Source organism: Danio rerio, chromosome 14 (assembly GCF_049306965.1).
Source record: "Danio rerio strain Tuebingen ecotype United States chromosome 14, GRCz12tu, whole genome shotgun sequence".
NCBI classification, from domain to species: Eukaryota; Metazoa; Chordata; class Actinopteri; order Cypriniformes; family Danionidae; genus Danio; species Danio rerio.
In genome coordinates this window covers 35,009,030-35,015,991 of record NC_133189.1, presented here as the reverse complement: position 1 = coordinate 35,015,991, position 6,962 = coordinate 35,009,030, and positions in this window count along the sequence as shown.

Sequence of the window (6,962 nt, the reverse complement as noted above, 5' to 3'; positions counted from 1 at the left end):
TCTCCCCGTGCTGGCATGGGTTTCCTCTGGGTGCTCTGATTTCCCCCACAGTACAAGGACATGCGCTTTTAGCAGTGGGGGACTGGGGAGACATTGTCAACCAGGCCAAAGTTACAGTTAGCAGGCCACATCCAGTGCCACATCCCAGGCCACATCCAGGGCAGACTCACAGTGGCTGGCCGGATTGACCATCAGGCCACCGGGAAATGTCCCGGTGCTCCCTATGGCCAGTCCGCCTGGGCTTTCAGTAAAATGAATAAACTAAACTGGCCGTACTGTATGTTTGTAAATAAGTATGTTTGGATGTTTCCCAGTACTGGGTTGCAGCTGGAAGGGCATCCGCGGTGTAAAACATTTGCTGGATAAGTTGGCAGTTCATTCCGCTGTGGCGACCCCTGATGAATAAGGGACTAAGCCAAAGGAAAATGAAAGAATGAGTTAGTCTATTGCTTGAGCACGTTTTGACAAACTCGTATTTTCTCACTTCAGCCAATATGTGGATCAACAGTTCTGATGACATCACTTCAGCTTCTCGTCAGATTTTCTGTGGAGGGCTCTGTAGATTGTAAAGTGTCTCAAACATTACAATATAAACGTGATAATGTTGCAACACAAATCTGTGACTTGTTCACTCCATTATTATTATCTATGGGACTAATATCACTGTACAGGCGAGAAACAATTCAGACAACAAACATTCTTTCTAAAACAAACACTTTTAGAGGGCTAGAAGATCAGCTGATTTTATATAGTCAATGTGCTGCTGTCTAAATTTGTAATTCAGGGGCTAATGACTGCCATAGTATAATCTGAATCTGATCATTTACCCTCTGTCCTGCTCTGCCATCTACTAATGCTGCCTCTGTCAGTGTTTTCATACGTGTCTGATGTCTTGTCTAAACCTGCAAAGCTCTGCCCTATGATTTATAAAATGTCTTGATGCGAGCGTTTTAATTGCATATGTACACTTTGACAGGTGGCCTTTCTGTTTGATATTTGCACTTTGATCTGTGTATATACGATCACTGCAGGCCATGTCAAAAGAAACCAAGACTTTGCATATGGGATTTTCACCAAGTAAAAACATCCTTTCGGATTTCAGGTTGCCACTAGAGCTGACGATGATGCAGACAGAAAAGACAGCAGGATTGCGCATGATGTTTTGGTTTAATTAAATTCAACTGAGCCATAACAATCACTGTCATCACCAAAGTATGAAGCGTATTTGGCTTTTTATTGTGGCACTCTAAAAATAGCTGGGATGAAGGCAACCTGTTTGACGAGTGGGTAAATATTGGACAGAACACATGCTTAGCAAATGTAACCAAGCAAGTTATGCATATTTAACTCATATTTCTTTCGGTAAATTATTAATTTTTCATTTTCTATTAATTTTCATAAACCTTGTTTATTTATTGTGCATGAGTGTAAAAACATGATTTATGATTTTTTGGCAGTGTTTGCCTGCAATTATCCATATTAATTATGGTTTATGTATATATTATCATAAAGGTATGAATGTTTTTTATTATGCATATACAGTACAGTTGAAGTCAAAATTATAAAACCCCCTAAATTATTAGTCCCGTTTATTTATTTTCCATATTTCTATTTAACGGAAGGAGATTTTTTCAACACATTTTTAAACATGATAGTTTTAATAACTCATTTCTAATAACTGATTTATTTTATCTTTGCCATAATGACAGTAAATAATATTGTACTAGATGTTTTTCAAGACACTTCTATTCAGCTCAGTGACAACTAAAGGCTTAACTAGGTTAATTAGGTTAACTAGGTAGGGCAGGGTAATTAGGCAAGCTATTGTATAATGATGGTTTGTTCTGTAGACCATCGAAAAAGATATAGCTTAAAAGGGACTTATAATTTTGACCTTAAAATATTTAAAAAGAAATTAAGAACTGCTTTTATTGTTGCAGAAAAAAATAAGACTTTCTCCAGAAGAACAAATACTAAGAGATGGGTTGTGGCTGGAATGGCATCCGCATATGCTGGATAAGTTGGTGGTTCATTCCACTGTGGCGACCCCAGATTAATTAAGGCACTAAGCTGAAGAAAAGAAAATCAATATATATATATATATATATATATATATATATATATATATATATATATATATATATATATATATATATATATATATATGTATATATATACATATATATATATGTATATATATATATATACATATATATATATATATATATATATATATATATATATATATATATATATATATATATATATATATATATATATATATATATATATATATATATATATATATATATATATATATGTACTACCGTTCAGAAATTTGGGGTTAGTACAGTTTTAAAATGTTTTAAAATCAGCCGGAGTAATTATTTAATTTGACACTACAGTAGAAACTTTAATTTGATGGTCCCTATTACACATTTTGTTGACTAAATGTTGCATTGCCACTCCATGGCAATTGAGTATTGGTAGACTGTCTGCTGAATATCTGCTGATAGTGCTTCCTCGACAGACATTTAACTATTAGTAACTTTGCAAGTACATGTCAACCTACATTAACCCTAACCCCAACCCAACAGTCTACTTGTATTCTAATGAGAATAAGTGGGCATTTAGATGCAATGTAACTTAAACAATAAGTAATAAATGAATATTTAATAAATAAGTATAAAAGATTTAACTTTTTTTTACATTTAATAAATACCACCTTAATTGATGAACAGAGTAATTTTCTTTAAAAAAACATGAAAACTGAACCCCAAACTTTTAATAGGCTGCTATACAAAAACATATTTGTTCATATACTGTACATTGTCAGTACCAAAGCCAAAACTAGAGGAAATTTAACCAAATAATTTAAGATCACAGTCCAAAAAAGTACACCCAAACTAAAATGTTATTGAAAAATATTAAATAACTTTTTAATAAATAGTAAAAATATCTGAAAAAAAGCATAAATTATTTGAAATTTTGTGTTTTGCAATTTTTTGTCATTTGAATTTAAGTGTATTATGTTTTTATTCCCCTCAATTTTTAGATAATATAACTGTTTAATAAAGCTGTTTTGTTTAAATTGATTTTGTTGATTAAAACTATGTTAATCAGATAAATAAATTAATAATCATAGTCATATAATAACCATGTGTTTATATGTTATTGAAGTACTTTTAGAGTCAGGAGAATAAATTAAATTTGTACAATTATTTTTATTTTTTTTTCAAACAAAGGGGATATAAAACAATAAACACTTTATTCACATTTAAAATGCTTTTGGGGGATATAAATTTTAATGGAGACATCAAAATAATGTGCTGGATTTGTAGCCAGTTAAAAATATTTGCCCCTTTTTGATTTTTTTCTTCTTTTTAAAATATTTCCAAAACTATGTTTAACAAAGCAAGGAAATTTTCACAGTATGTCTGATAATATTTTTTTCTTCTGGAGAAAGTGTTATTTGTTTTATTTTGGCTAGAATAATTTTAATTAATTAATTATTTATTATTTTATTAATTTATTTTTAAATTATATTAGCCCCTTTAAGCTATATTCGCTTTCGATAGTCAACAGTTGTACAATAACTTGGCTAATTACCATAACCTGCCTAGTTAAACTAGTTAAGTTGAGCCTTTAAAGAGCCCATATTATACATGAAATAAGGTCATATCTTGGTTGTAAGGGTCTCCAACAACAGTCTAATATGCATGCAAGGTCAAAAAACACTTTCATGGTCTTATAATCTGCATTTATTTTTATCTAATTATCCCAGCGACTCCTGTATGAATCGTCCAGTGATTCATTTGTTCCCAAACCCCTCCTTAGCGCGAAGCTAATCTGCGCTGATTGGGCCGATGACAGTCTGTCGCGATTGGTCGACTGCCTTCAGTCAGAGAGGGAAATGGCCAATAGCTAATCAGCAATTTAAAAAGTAATCACAGTTCATACACGCTCGATAGTGTAGGCGTGGACTTTAGCTGCCACACTATGGCGAGTGGATAGTGCCACGGATAACCGAACGAAGGAGACAGTCGTGTACTCGCCATACCACACACACACAAAAACACACACACACCTCCGGATGACAACGCTCCCGCTTCCGCCCGCACCCGCCAGGTTTTAGCCTGAGAACCCGCTCCGTTTTCTGCCCGCCGCGCCCGGTCCCGCTAGAGCGGAGAACACAACCAAATATCACCCAGTATACAGTCCAGACAGCCAAGCTGTCTGTATAAAAAAACACACACAGCACAAAGTACACAAAGCTCGTTCGTTCGTTCGCTCTCTCTCTCGCTCTCTCTCTCTCTCTCTCTCTCTCCCCGCGCCAGATTTCTGCGGCGCGGGAATACATTTCCGAATAAATCGCGGGAGCAGAACTCTAGCACGGAGCTCCATAAACAAACAGCACGCGTCGCGTTTTTAACGTGACTTTGCACGCGATAAGATAATATATCCAGTTAACCTGATACAGTACACGCGGTTACAAGTAACAAATCACAACTAAATACATTTGCAAGCTAGAGTAAACAAGGCAACAACTTTAACCGCACGTACTTACACTTGAGAAATGTAGGAAGAAACCCATCCTGACGTCCATCAGTTACTCTTTACTGATCCTTCCTTTAACAAACTCAGATGAAGTATTCTTTGTAGCATGTAGCTTCCAGAAGTTTCCAACTGCTTGGTTATAATGCTGATGTTTCATCTTTGGGTAGAGACTCAATATATCCATCTGCAGTGTGACTTCAATCGACCGGCATGTTTGTGTGCGTGTGTTTGTGGGTGTGCGTGTGTTTGTGGGTGTGTGTGTGTGTGTGTGTCTGGGTTACTGCGTCAGAGGGCGGGGCCTCAGGTTTGAAATCTCCCGGGTTTGCGCGTGCACGTGAAAAACTTTGTTTCGTTCGTACGTCATGGCGAAACACCTAATGAGTCGGTATCAAGGCGACTCGTTTGAAGCACTATGATTCGACTCTTTTATAGATGAATCAACAGTTTTAAACACTGTATTCTTACAGATTTAAGCCTTAGCTGGATACTTCACTTCACTTAGAGCTGTGTTACACACTACATGGAGGGGAATTTTCAAAAACCCATAATATGGGCTCTTTAAATTTCACTTTAAGCTGTATCAAAGTGTCTTGAAAAACATCTAGTACAATATTGTTAACTGTCATCATGGCAAAGATACAATAAATCAGTTATTAAAATGAGTTATTAAAACTATTGTTTAGAAATGTGTTGAAAAAAATCTTCTGTCCGTTAAACAGAAATTGTTAAAAAAAAATAAACAAGGGCTAATAATTCAGATTTCAACTGTATGTGTACACTAGTTTTTAAAAAATTCTTATACTTCAACAACTAATCCTATTTCCCTTTTTGGATAGTAAGAGATTAAGCACTGGAAGCACTGCCTAATTTCCAAAATCAGCCTTTCGTTCAATTAAGGATTATCCTATTGATTTAGGCAACTGGAATCCAGACAAGAGCTTGACAAGCGGAAATAATTTCTCCTCAAGACCCGTCAATAGGTTCTAATGGGGTTATTAAGGGGAATCAAAGATATTTGCATTTAGACAGCGAGCAATTTGTCATGTAAACAGAAATCCCCTCTCACCCTTGAATGCAAAGGAACTCTAGCAGGAACCCAATGAAAGTTAATTAGGAATGTATGGCACAAAACGCATGATGAATGAAGTACTTTAATGCAGAGCCAGGAAAACAAAGTAATCTCTCAACTTCCCTATGAATGTAATGAGTTTACAGAGGACCACACAAACAGACACGGAGTCCCCTTGATGCTTGAAAATGAATCTGGGGGTCAAACATTTATTTAGTGCGCGTGTTAACAGTACTGGAAAATAGTTTTCCTCAGCCATGTGCTAGCTCCATTCATTGTAAACTGAACATAGAGCTTCCTAGATGCATGACAAATTCCTCTCAGCTATCAGTTTTCCTTGGCCTACGATTACGAGGCAGTCCTCTGCTAAACCCTCTTTTATTTTTGCGCTCTTCTTGTTTTGTTATTTTACCTGGCAGTCCAGGTGTGAAGGGGTGAGGCTGCGGAAAAACATTCAATTCTGCAGGCTTGTCAAGAAAGAATCCATTGATTGACCTCTACATCAAGGAGCACAATGACAAATGGGTTAGCAATTTTCCGCCTCACTTATGGCCAACAATGCACATTTCCACTTTCGCTTGCTAGCATTTAGCGTACAGTGCACATATACCTTTCATTGGCAATGAAAATGTTCCATTGCAGTTTTTATAGGTTTTCACAAATATAAACTATGGATAGATTGGATTTTTTTTTGTTTTATTTTGTAATTTTTCAGAGACTGCTGTAAATATAAGCCAAGTTAGTAAAGGTTCATCCAATAATTGACATTTGCTGTTAATTTATTCACCCTCAAGCGATCCAAGATGAACATAATTTTTTAATAGTCCAAAAAGTATAATTAATACCCGTGGCTCCTGATAATATCTTAAGCTTTTATAGCAAAACAATTGATCTTAAAAATAAACTGAACTTTTATAATATAGCTGTGATTTTGTTAAAATATGTCTATATTCCTTTATGCAACAGGACTCTTGTACATCAGACTGTCATGAACGTTTTTTTCTGAGGCTTTTGATTAAATGTAATAATGTCTACTTTCTTTTACCTTTATATATCATCGGGAGTCACATGTATTAATTTTGACTTGCGTTTTATTAATCGCCAAGTGCCATGGTTTGCTGATTTTTTTTTTTATGTGTTGCCAAAATTATGATTTTACTTCACTGGTGGTAAGTAATAATACAATGAGTTTTACTTTTTTGGTGGTCCATCCCTTTAAAGGCACAGTATGTAATATTAATGGTTTTATTAAAAATCATTAAAACATAAAACATTGTCCCAAATGTTTCAAAGAATATTAACATATAGAGAAATAAACAATTTATCTAGTGACTCA